This window comes from Pinus tabuliformis, chromosome 8 (assembly GCF_031772625.1).
Source record: "Pinus tabuliformis cultivar Carrire ecotype Pingquan chromosome 8, CPIR1, whole genome shotgun sequence".
NCBI lineage: Eukaryota > Viridiplantae > Streptophyta > Pinopsida > Pinales > Pinaceae > Pinus > Pinus tabuliformis.
Genome location: NC_142294.1, coordinates 10,351,743 through 10,364,245, shown reverse-complemented (window position 1 = coordinate 10,364,245; position 12,503 = coordinate 10,351,743). Strand labels below are relative to the sequence as shown.

General features: G+C 35.9%; 1 pseudogene; it reads right to left on the bottom strand.

Annotated features, from left to right (window-relative positions):
• Window positions 1-1,852: 1,852 nt before the first annotated feature.
• Window positions 1,853-12,503, bottom strand: part of LOC149233910 (boron transporter 1-like) — a 41,515-nt pseudogene continuing 30,864 nt past the window's right edge.

Sequence of the window (12,503 nt, the reverse complement as noted above, 5' to 3'; positions counted from 1 at the left end):
TCTCTAAAATATCTTTTGAAATCAAAATTACCAAAATTACATATCGATAACCTAGTGGGTGTAGGATAAAATTCACCCGTGTCATTCACAGAAAGCATGAGAAAAAACCTAATACTATATATAAAACCAAGAAAATTTCAAATATTATCACTTCTAGGGACCTCATAACCACCCTGCCAACACACAAGTATGTTCCTATTTGCAGTTAGAAAAATTACCCAAATTACAATCTGTTTACTCCAGCCTATGTTGGAAAGTTATAGAAGGATGACTAGTGCAATCAATCCATTCCTCTTAGCCCTAGATTTGTTTCAGTTTAAAACAAAAGTATAAAAATATACTTGTCCAATTTCTATTGCTACTGAGCATTAGTTAATTCATAAGAAAGTATGTAAACATACAAACATAAATTCACACTCATGAATATCCCAACTTTCTATCAAGTGCTATGACTAGTGATGGAAATCACAATTATTTTCAAAAGCCTGGAATCATGCCTAAGCATCCTCTATGAATGACCCAACGCCTTCCTAGTTAGCTCTCTACTTTACAGTTGCAACAAACAATATGAAATTAGGCATGGCTTGAAAGTAACAAACCACTGCAGAACTCAGGCATAGATGGCAAGTGCAGACTGCATTTTCAAGATATCGGTTAGAAAATTCATAGCATATAATAGCACAAATTGAGAAACTCATAATGTCCTGTCTATTGAATATTGTAGCCAATTTTCTCATAGATTATACTGCAGAGCATAAAACTTCTCATAAATTAACGTAACACATAGGCTTCATATTCCTTGTATATGGCTTCATATTCCTTTTTTTTCTTCAAGTTTGTTGCCATTGACCACACATACTAGAGATAAATCATGGAGGAACTTCATTGAAAGCATGGATATATAACATTGAAATAGTAACTGCACATATTTTGAATAAAATTTGTAATGTTTTACGATTGCAAAGAAAATTAAATATGTCAAAATAAAATGTGGAAGCTGAATTTGCTTTATAAGACTTAAATTACTAAAGAAAATAACAAATCTTCCCAACCATTCAAGATAAATCTGATTTAACTTGAATGCACATATTCTTTATTTCCATTATCTAAATGTTTTACTGTCATGAAAAATAGATATTTCCATCTCAACATATCCTTGATCATTTGACATTTCCCTTGGTTAGTTTTTAAAGGTAATGGCTAAACATTTACAGAAGTTCTAATATTGTAAGCCTTACCATTTCCCTTTCATTTGTCAAGTTTAATTTCCACATTGTTTATTTCAATGAAACATTAAAGGCTGCAAACTTCGTGGTTAAGATCCAACTGGTAGAAGAAGGATGACTTTCTATGAAGCTCAAACCACTCACAGGACCCTTTAATACCACCATGCTTATTTGGCATGCCCAGGGTCTATAGAACCACAAGATTGACATAATAGATTTCATGTTCCAAGAAAACAGAAATACTTCAAGCTCAACTTCAATTAAATTTTTTTACATGCACTATATGGTCTACCCTATCCTCTAAGATGGACAGAGGTTCTTTGTGAAGACACACCAAATAAAACTGAGTGATTTATGGCACAATGATTAAATAATGATAAGCCAACAAAATATGTACTATTCAACATTAGATATGCTCACTGAAGGGAAGATTATTGGCCAAGGATTTAGACTCCAAACACCTAATTGGAAGTTGGTTTATGCGGCCTCAAACCATATGCACTTGGACTCATATTTTTTCCTTGACTAACTAGGGGAATGCCCGAATTCTTTTGCCCTCTGTGAGGGCCATGTGTCTATCTGATCTCACTTATATGGGGGCTATATATTTGTTTAGCTTCTGCAATTTAGGGACTTAATGCAGACTCAGATCCATGAATTGGTGTGCAATCACTCAAGCTAGTTATCCGTGGACTATATGTGTGTTTGACCTCACCGCAGCTTTGTGTAATCATCTCATCCAAAACTTCTCCATCATTTGCACCTATTCCCATGCTTCCTAGTCCGAACCCCTGAATTCCAGCTTCTTGCAATCAATATATGTTACAGTTCAATTTATTACTGTTCATGCTATAGGGCTTATAAAATAGAATTGAGTAATATTTTTAAAATTTGATATGTGTCTTGCACTCACTGTTATATTGCATGGCATTCCAGGGGCTTCTTCATACTCTACTGCATCCAATTCTTGAAGAAGTTCTCCTTTGAAAAACTTGGAAAGGATATACTACCTCGCTAGGACTACCAAGTTGCAACATGATCAGTAGTGGGAAGAGAACACCATCTATAGGCACCCATGTGATACCAAAACATGCCAGCAAATAACATGTTTAGAAAATGGTGAAAGTGGAAATTGTCTTGAAAGGCACTATTTCAAGAAATGTAGCATGATACTCCTAAAGTTCCCTATAACCATCAGTTCAACATTGATCAGCTTTGAAAACTATATTACAAGCATTAAATTCAATCACATTATAGTTTGAATAAAGTTCATACTTGTATCTACAGCTTGTAGCAGTAAAAAGAAACAATATCCTTTCCCAAAATTGATTTCCTGGAAAAATCTCTATGGCCATGAAGGAAAAGTAACCCCAAAGCACATAAGTTGGGATCTTTCTAATGATGGGAATCGCTGCAATGCAGCGAACCACCATCAGAGATTGCAACAAATTACTCAATCGTTGTTCTTTCAACTCATTAGGAAGCAGGTCATCCATGTCCTTGTCAACATTAAAAATTGATTCATCAACTGGGGCATCCATATTCCCAGTGCTTGCGGCCAACTGAATTGTGGTCTCTTTCAATTCCTTAAGTGCCTGCATAAATGGTTGGGACATGACAAGACAAATAAATAAAGGGAGAGGAAAATTAGATAAAATGAAACACCCAAACTCAAAAATAAGACCATTACTAAGGCAGGTGGAGGTTGATAAACCAATGGGGTCTGCATTTGCTTATAGGCTTCTTGCATGTTTTCGTATAATTGCCCTAAGGTTGAATTTTTCTGCATACTTTTCCGGACTGTCTTCACTAACTTGCTAAGCACCAACTGTAACAAAATTACTTGTGAGTTACTCATCTATAAAATGTCTTAATTGTGTCTTTGCCCTGAGAAGTTGCAATTGATAATTCCAATATATTGGTACCTAATGTTTGAGGGTAGCTAAGCTTTTCGTGTGGATGGGAGATTGAGGAATAACACCATCTGAAGGAGGTATGCCAACAAGACCACATAAAATAGTCTGCCACAATAAAAGGAAAATTTATGAATCCACCAGATATTTTTTATGGAGGTGAAACAAAGATTGAAGAGTTAGATCAAGATGTATTTAGGAGAGCAAGAGCTCTTCCAGAATAGGGTAGCTAGTGACAGTTGAACCTAAACATGAACTCTGACAAAAATTACAACATAGTTCTAAATAATATATATATATATATATACTGAGGTAATTTGCATACCAAAAATCCTAAGAGAAGTCATAATGGTAAGAAGAAGGTTTTCTTAAGTTGAATTCCTTTTGTTGGGAAAGTTGGGATGCAACGTTGTGATCAAAATAATAAAGCACTGCAATCATTGTTTCTGGAATGAAAGCTCCAAAAATGTATAACAATGGCACATCAAGCATTTCCTGTGTGGAAAAATAAGTACTGTTATTGCATGGAAACGAAAGCAAAAAAGGAAAAAAAAATGGATTCTATGTTTTGAGGTGGTGGATGAAAGGCAAGATCAGTGCCTTATCATGTTTGGGATATGGGAGCACGCATTTTATGTCAAAGGGAGAATATAAAGAAGGATTATGGGTTATAAGTAGCCAAGGATCATCCCCCTGCCTTGTGTTGTTGCCACCCCCAACCTTCCAAAGTTCAAACCAACTGTCTTCCAATCAGCAGAAAGGCCAACACCATCGCCTTCCAAATCACTGAATATGTTTTGTAGGATTTATTTGGAGATCTTATACAATCCTCAGCAGAAAAAGGCTATATGTACTTCCAACTCACCACCTTTCTCAATAAGCCCTTCCCTTCTATAATTATATAGACATATTTAGTAGCCAGGGCTCTTTCCAAGCAATGGAGATTTTAAATGTCCCATGCTCACAGCTCTTTAGGAACAACAATTTTTTTCCATGAGACCCGAGGAATATTCATTTTTCTGTTTGTCCCCAGCCCATAGGAATCAGAAACTAAGTCTTCTTACCTGTTCTAGCACCTGTTTGGGAATAAAGGAAAAAAACACTCAGTACACAGGGATGGCTTCAAGTAGGGATTTTGCCAGCACTAACTTACCCCCCTTGATGATAACCATATATTACACCATATTGACATCTCCTTTTCAACCTTAGAAACCATCCACACCCATTCTATTTTTTTGCAGTCACTGAATTTAGATAAAAACTTAGCGTTGCGATTACAATTGAGCTAATTGAGCACCCAGATTACAATTATTGTATTGGGGACATTGTTATTCGACTGGCATCTGTTGTAGAGCTACTAGAAGTGTCTGGTGTTGTTGAATCATCAGTTGATGATAAGGTGTGTCAAAACATCTCATCACTTGAGAATTGTATGAAAACAGAAAATGGTTCAAAAATTGAGAAAGATTGTGAAATGGAGCCAATCCATTTATTACAAAGTTCTATCTAATTTTGTAGCATAAGATATAAGGCTGAGAAACACTGTATATAAGGCAAGATAATTTTATTTAAGTCTAAACAAAGCCTGACAGATAGGTAAATGGGACTAAGAAGTATAACCAGTGATGCCAATATGTAGGGGAACCCTTATATGGTCTGGTTAAGAAAAATATTCAAATTCTTCTTGGCTTCTTGCTAAAGATATTTTCAGGTTGATTATCCTGGTGCTTATCAAAATACTCCATTATATTCAAAAAAATTGAAGTCACTTTCAAAGAAGGATCTGTAAAATTAATCAATTTGCAATTGTCTTCATCCTGTATAATTTTTTGAAGAGGAAAACAACTATGATCGTCCAGTTTTGATTAGTGCAAAACAAAAGGGGTTTGACCAACTAGTTTCAATTGAAAATGGCCAAAACCAGTCTCAGCGAGCTAGCTTTGAATACACCAATTTTCATAATTCAATTGGACCTATTTCTCCTTTACCAAAACATTATTTATTTATTTTTAAATACGATATTAACTACTTTTAGTTCATCACTGTGCTTTCCCCTCTTTCATGCAATAGCTTAGGTTTAACAGTGTAACACATTTCAAGAGTTAAAAAGCTCATAATGACATCTGTTTTATTTGAAGGTTAACCGTGTCTCTTTTTCTTAGGGGTTCTTCCTTTAGAGATAAAGGATTCATGTTACTAGGCCCTAGTAAACCATATCATACCATAGAAGACACAACATTTGAGACTTACCTTTTGTCATTGTGTAAAAATTCTGTACAATTCACCTGGCTGTTGATGCATGATTATTCAATGAGATGCATTGTTGAAGGCATCCCTAACAAGAGAGTTAGCATGGTAGATCAAGCATATATTACCACCTAATATCTCATAACAAAATCTTCAATACTGCCTTCTTTCTCGAAAAATGGCTTCTTGGTCTTAAGCACCAGTTAATCAGGTTAGGTAGTTTCGCAAGTTATTCACAACAGACCATATAACAGAGTTCACTCTAGAGACATTGGTAGCTTTTTGCTAAAAAAAATCGCTGTTTGGTCTTGAGCACCAATGAATATGTTTAGGTAGTCTCCCAGGTTATTCACAGCAAACCTCATAACAGAAAATGGTCATCCTGGAGGCATGGGCTCTACATGTCTGAACTGTGTACTAGTTTTTATCTCATTACCTACAGCTTGGAAGATTTCTTCTTTTGTATTTCTCCTTTAAATAAACTTAGATATGAGATGCTTTCAGCACTTCTAATTGTTTCCTTTCTTTTTTTTAACCAATCAGATGGACTATTTTAAAGTTTGTAGTTATTAAAATTTCTTTCTTTTCTGTATCTAGTTTCCTATAAACTATATTCCTATAAACTATACTTAGTTATGGTTTAAATTTTCTTGTTTAAAGGCTTAGATGTTGGAGAAAATATTAATTTGTGTTCTACTTCCTTGTTGCTTCTGTCATCGAAAGAAAGCTCAAGTTTGATGGTCGACACTCTATTTAGACATATAGCTTCATAATGACATCTATCTTGGATATAGCCAGTCAACTCTAGAATAGCAATAATTTTCACAGTTCTCTGTTTGTTTCTTACATGCTTGCATAAATACACATACAACCCAAAATGTAGTGTTGTCAGTTAAGGATAAATCTAAATCAAAACCAACCTTTGTTTTAAAATAAGAAAAAGATGTCTCAAGAATGATGTGGAGAGAAGAATTGGACCTATCTTATGCTAAATCACTCCAAAATTCTATCCACCTTGGAGATTTTGAAGGCATGTGGAAGGGCACAACTGCTAAACTGGTAAGAGTTTTTCAAACAGAATCTTGTCGTGGAACTAGACATTGCATTTAAAATTGGGGGAATTGTACATAAGGCAAGATAATTTTATTTTAAGTCTAAATAGAGCCTAACAGATAGGTAAATGGGACTAAGAAGTACAACCAGTGATGCAAATATGTAGGGGCACCCTATGCTACCCCAAAAGCATAAAACAAAATATAACAGGATCAAACAAGAGAACATGAACTAAATATAAGATCAAAAAGTGGAAAGAGGATAGAGTGCAAGAGATTAACTAGAGGTACATAAGACAGGATGAAGAGGAAAAGGGTAAAAAGAAGAATCTACCATGGAATCAATCACTGAGAATGATCCAATACACTATGTAACGATATTGTCTAGGCTCTGAAAAGTACCCATGCCTGAGAGGACCTAGCTAGATGATCTTGGGAGGCATCTGCCAAACATGAGTAGACCACCTCCGCACATTCAAGGGCAGTGAAGTCATGGCTTAAAGTGTGTGCATCGTTGAACCTTTTGATGAAAGAAATTTGTAACCAAGCAAGCCACTAATTCTAACTTGTATAAGAAAGAATTTGCATTGAAATCTTCTGGCAATTGAAGAGCAAAACCTTGGGATTGACAGGGTATTGTTCAAAAACACCAATACAAATTGAGAGAAGCCTTACGACAGTGGTTTTAGAGATGCCATTGACATCAACCGTAGGGATATTTAAAATTTCTAAGATGAGAAATCCACTGCTGCTAAATATCTTGGATCATTCCCCGAATGGTTCAACAATGTAGGCCACTTTTCTTGTTAAAAACATATTGTCAGTGGTTTATCAAAGTCCAAATGACCGGGGTAAATGGCAAGATAATGTTAAATATGAAAAATCCATTCCATGCTATGAAAAACATAGCAGAATAAGTGGAAGCAGAGATTCAGCCATGGGTAAAATTAAGAGAAAAGAAAATTTTTTCAATGCCCGACATGGTCTAGTCAAATATTATGCATACTACGAGCAGCTCCAGTGTTCAATATAAAAATAGTCGTCATGGATAAACTTAGCAGCAAAATAAAGCAACATTCAATACAGTTGAGCATACCTTATAAAGTTCTCATATGTTGAAACGCACTCACGTGTTAAATACTATGATCTCTGTTCAACTTTTCTATCAGATGTAAAGAGGTAATTATCAGTCATCACTTCCTCAATACTTCCACCATGGTACAAGGCCTCGGCCACAATCGGAATGGGCCATTTCCTGAAAATTCGATATACCATTCAGGTTAATTTTGAAGCCAAATCTTCTTTCCAAAAGATGAAATCCAAATCAGCATAATGATACTTCTACATGTTTGTTTAGCTTTAGTTGATTCTCTTTTGCTTGTGGGGTAACAGGCAAATGGAGAGAATCTTTAACAAAATTTGATATCCAACCCTTAAAAAAAATTCATGGTCTCTTGAAACCATGGTTATATGTGCTTCCAAACCAGCGGAAGCATTCAGCTTTGGCTGGCAAAGTGATTATCATCCCTGTTCCAACTGCAGGAGGCATGAATCCACCTAATTTGGCCTTCCAAAACAACTGATAATCTGTATCATACTTAGAAACTATCTTCTCCCCTACTTCAAACTTGAAGAAAAACAAGGAATATGAAGCCAACTTACCCTGATTCAAAAGCTGGCTATAGATGGGTAGGACCTACATAAAGGGGCCTAATTTCTCATGCTTAACCAACAATTTTGTCAAGTACCGGCTGCTGTTGCTACTGCTGCAATGGCATGAGACATTTAGATCCAAGAAACCATGGATACCAAAACAAGAGAAGAATAAGTGGATTGAAAATGCAAGAATATCACATCGAAACTATTGCTGCTAACTAGAAAATTAGGATTTGTGAACTATGATCAAAAACCTTATTTCAAAACAATTTTATACAGGATGAATCCATGAAAACAGGGAGCCAGGGAGCCATCTACACCATGAATCCATGAAAACAGGGAGCCATATACACGATGAATCCGGAATTCATGAAAACAGGGGGCTGAATCCGTGAAAACAGGGAGCCGCCCTCCATTTGAAAACAAATTAACCTCCACCCTCCATTTCAAAACAAACCCAACCTCCCAGGACCAAATCGACCCTCACAATTTCACAAACCACTCGCAACTTAGAAAAACCAAACTGTAAATCAAAAATGGCGATTTTGATCTCCCAAAACAGGAGCAAATATCAAAATTGGGCGATTTTAAGGGAATACGATTCGATTAGTTTATCTGCCTTGGGCTAAAATTAAAAAATAAATCATTTTTTAAATAAAATGAGGGTTAATTATATAAAAAAGGTTTTTATTATTTTAATTAAAAATTCACCCCATTAAAATATAAAAATCCTTAAATTTCGCCTTTGGGCAATTATTCGCCCCTAAAATTTACCATGGTTTTGTCATGCTTTATTGTCTCTTGATCATTTGTGCAGGTACATAAGCGATGAAAGAAGTAGGAACAAGTCTGTGACACAAGCTGTTCGAGGATCTTGACAAAGGAAATTGGAATAGCATCAGAGCAAGGTAGGTCATCTCTCTCGTTCTACTTTTCAATTATAATCTAGGAATATGTCTAGTTGATTGTCACTTCAATTGCTAGACCCACTCATTGGGCTAGAGGGATCGTCTCTATCCACAGAGAGGATTAACCTTGTCAACAAAATGGAAACTCCACTGGGGAGCCTATGACCCATTCCTTCCTTTCCTTCACCTTGTCTTTTGACAAGTTTGATCAATCATTGATTTTTAGACTTCATTACTTGTATGTAGTCAGTGTCAATTTCTGGTAGATAAATGAAGGTTGTTAACTTGAGTTGTTCTTGAATATTTTGGATTTAATTTTTGCTTTCCTTGACCATCGCGGGTTTTACCCTGACAGTCACGATGATATCGCGAGTTTTCTAGTTACAATAGTGATGATCGCTATTTTCCTCCTAACAAGTGCGATGATTGCAAAAAATTAAGAAATTTAGGGTTTTCCTTCTTATTTTTAGTTCTATTGGTCTTCTTCTTGTGATTTACTAGTGTGTTGTTCATTGGTTCTCTCATTGTCTGATTGCAATTGTATTTTAACTTGTCTTGAGTATGGTTGATGTTTGATTAGCCTTTTAGGGTTCTAGGTCTTCTGGGTCAACCTTCGTCGACTCATTGGTCTTCCCATTAGAAATAAGAGATCAATTACCTGTGCTAAAGAGTCTTTGTGTGTTCAGACATACTTTTCATATCACTGTTTGGTTCTTGTGCCTTAAGTTGTTTTCATTAGTGGATATTGTGAAAGTTACTTGAGCTTCTTTTGATGAACGGTAGATTACAAATCGATTGTCTCATTGGAATCAAAAGGAAGTGTTTTCTTTGAAGTTTTTCGTTTTTCAAAGTGAAAGTGAAAATGTTATTATTTTCATAGTTTTCGAAGAATTTTGAGTTGCATTCAAATCATTTATGTGAAAGAGATTTTCATATTTCTTCGCTTGCTTGCAGTCTCTTTTACTTGGCACTAGATTACATTAGTTACATTTTGAAAAAGAGAAAAAATAATCATTATATCTTAAGGAAATTTTTCTTTAAGATTTGTTTTGGCACTATATTTTCTTATCATATGAAAGATTAAATTTCATATTTTGCATTTAGAGTTTGGAGATTGTCATCAATGCATTTTTTCATTTGTTTTGATGCATGATTTGAGTGATCTTCTTCCCTACATAGATAGCTTTCATTGAATTGAAGGATTTCATTTCATCATCTAGTTTGCATTTTAGGAACAGGTAACATCATTAAGGCCTTGAAATTGAGACATAATTACAAGATCAACTTTAAAATCTATCAATTAACCTAAGGATAATTTGAAACATTAACAATCATATCTAGCGGTCTAGGTTAGAGAGATGTTCCAGTGTCTTAAAAAATTAGCAGTTGTCATTCGCTTCGGCATTAGATAGCACTAGCACAGACTTGTGCTCCCTATACTGTCGCATATATAAAGGGAGGCCCCCATAGGTTGCAAACCTTTATCCATAGGAAGTCGAGTCTACCAACCTGTAAACGTGGTACACTGAACACACCATTTGATGAGATTGTCTACATGTACATCAAGTCCTTGGTAAATTTATTTCTTCAGGTGTATATTGCAGTTCACGATTACTTGGTACTCCTTTTACCTAGATTTACTTGAGCATTCATTTGATCTTTTCTGACTCTTCAAATTTGAAAATATCATCGAGCAACTTGTCCTTTCAAGCTCGCAAAACTATTGAAAGTGACTAGAGTCACCTTTTTACCCTTTTCTCGACTCTTAAAATATGAAAAGGAAATTTTTTTGTTTCTAAAATATAACTACCCACGATAAACATGTCGATTCCAAACAGTTTCTTCCTAGACCAAATTGAGTAATTTCTTGTTAATTTCAAGATTTCTACAGCCCTAAACAAATTTTTCCTTTCCTTTCTTGCTGTTGAGGGGAAGCCATCATGGCTGAACCATTGAGTGCATCTCATAATTCCCCTTCATTGTCTGATACGGAAGTGTCCTCCCAAGGAGTTCATCTGGAACTTCCTCAATCACTTGAGGATCAAGGTTTTGAACTTGGAATTGTTTCGAGCATCCAACCTTTGTCTTATCATCCACCTCCATCAAATTCCTAGTCAACTCAAGAATCTGATCCAAATTCCTTTCATAAACCTATTTAGACCCCCGAGAGTCCGCAAAATCCTGAAAGTCCATAAGGGTTGGTTGTCTATTCATCGAATCCATTGTTCAATCTTGTTGTGATATCTGCTCAGCATCCTTACAGTCCGTACGATCAGCCTAGTATTCCTTTGGAGTTATCTCCTCATACATCTTAGGTTCCTCAAATTTTTCCATCTATGGAGTTAGAAGGCGAGATCCCAGTCTCCTCTCTGGATCATTCGAAAGTTCCCGCTACCCATACTCCTCACATAGATGATGGCCAATGATATGAGTTCCCTCCAGAAGGATTTCCTTATATAGGAAGAGTCTCGTCTCCCTCTTATACTGAGACTAGTGGACCCAGGTTATGTTAGCCGGATAAATTGTTCTTGCGGACAAGACCGATCTCCCTAGTATCAACAGATATCTAGCAACAAGCAGAACAAGAAAATCTACCTTTCTCTAAATATATTGCGATTTATAAATAAAAACCAAGAGGTGTTTTAGACCCTACCTTAAGTCCAACGCTAGTTTGTGGCAGCCACGCTTTGACCGTTCGAATGAGTTTCCTTTTAAGAACCTGCAATCACAAACAAGAACACATCAAATAACACCTGCATAGCTAATATAATAAATCATATTCATCATGGTGATCAATGAATCCATGAAATAAACCATAAAACACAGCTTATTGAGAAAAATAAACTTGATTGTATTAACTTTAAGAATAGAAGAACTTTACAACCTTTGGTGCCTTGATGTTGTACAAGCTCCTCCAAGAGTCCAAGCAAGAATCTCCTCTACTTTGAAAAGCCTCACACTCTTCCCAATGAGATCAAAAAGGTATGTAATCTCTCCTCTCAAGCTCAATTAGGAAGACTAAATTCCAACAACATTTCACTTCAAAAATATTAAGCTTTCAACCTCTACAGTAACCAGCCCAATGCCTCATTTTATAGGGTTACAGGTCCACCTATGAAGGGATAGAGTCCTCCTTCAAAGGGATAAGCTCCTCACATCAAGGGGTTAGCTCCTTAAGGTATGGGATGCATGAACCTTAAAGGAGCGAACTTGCCACCTCAAGATTCCCTCTAGAAGCTTCCAGAAATAACCCAAAGTGAGTTTTTAAGAATGCACTTGCGCATTTTTGACTTTTACAGGGGTCTGCACCCAATACACAGAAACAGAGCGGTTAGGTACGTAGGAGACATGATCAATAGGTACGGGACTGCAGGTAATGCTAAGAGAAAGTGCAGAACCAGAGTTTTAGAGATTTTTAAGGGCTTTCTCTCATTTTTCAAGGCTTTACATGAAGAGCTTAGGTTTAAGACTTGCAAAGGAGGAAAGCATGAGTGGTGATAG